Source organism: Rhincodon typus, chromosome 7 (genome assembly GCF_021869965.1).
Source record: "Rhincodon typus isolate 14 chromosome 7, sRhiTyp1.1, whole genome shotgun sequence".
NCBI lineage: Eukaryota > Metazoa > Chordata > Chondrichthyes > Orectolobiformes > Rhincodontidae > Rhincodon > Rhincodon typus.
Window position 1 is genome coordinate 95,171,361 of NC_063338.1, and position 812 is coordinate 95,172,172.

Sequence of the window (812 nt, forward strand, 5' to 3'; positions counted from 1 at the left end):
GGGGCTGGGAAAGGTAGGTGGGATGGTGATAGTGAGTGCAGGTAGGCAGTGGTGGGGATTGGTCAGTGAGGTTGGAGGAGTGGATAGGTAGGAGAGAAAATGGACAGGTCAAGGAGGCGGGGGTGAGAAGGAGGGGTGATCATGGGATGAGAAATTAGAGTTGTGAATGCAGCCCAGTCCATCATCAAACCAGCCTTCCTTCCACTGACTCCGTTACACTTCCTGCTGCCACGGGAAAGCAACCAACATAATCAAAGCCCCCTCCCACCCTGGTTATACTCTCTTCCTCCCTCTTCCATCAGGCAGAAGACAAAAAAGTTCAACAACATGTACTAACAGATTAAAAACAGCTTCTTCCTCACCGTTATCAGACTTCGGAATGGACCTCTCTTATTTGAGTTGATCTTTCTCTGCACCTTCTCTGTAGCTCTAGCACTATATAGAACACAGAACAGTACAGGCCCTTCAGCCCACGATGTTATGCCGAACTTTTACCCTAATCCTAAGGTCTACCTAACCTCCCCCCCTACTTTTACTATCATCCATATGCCTATCTAATAGCCGCTTAAATGCCCTCAATGAGGCCGACTCCACTACCCTGTCCGGCAAATGCCTCTACCACTCTCTGAATAAAGAACCTACCTCTGACGTCTCCCCTGTATCTACCTCCACTCACTTTAAAACTATGCCCCCTCATAATAGCTACCTCCACCCTAGGAAAAAGTCTCTGGCTGTCCACTCTATCTATAACTCTGATCATTTTGTACACCTCTATCAAGCCATCTCTCATCCTTCGTTGTTCTAAAGAGAAA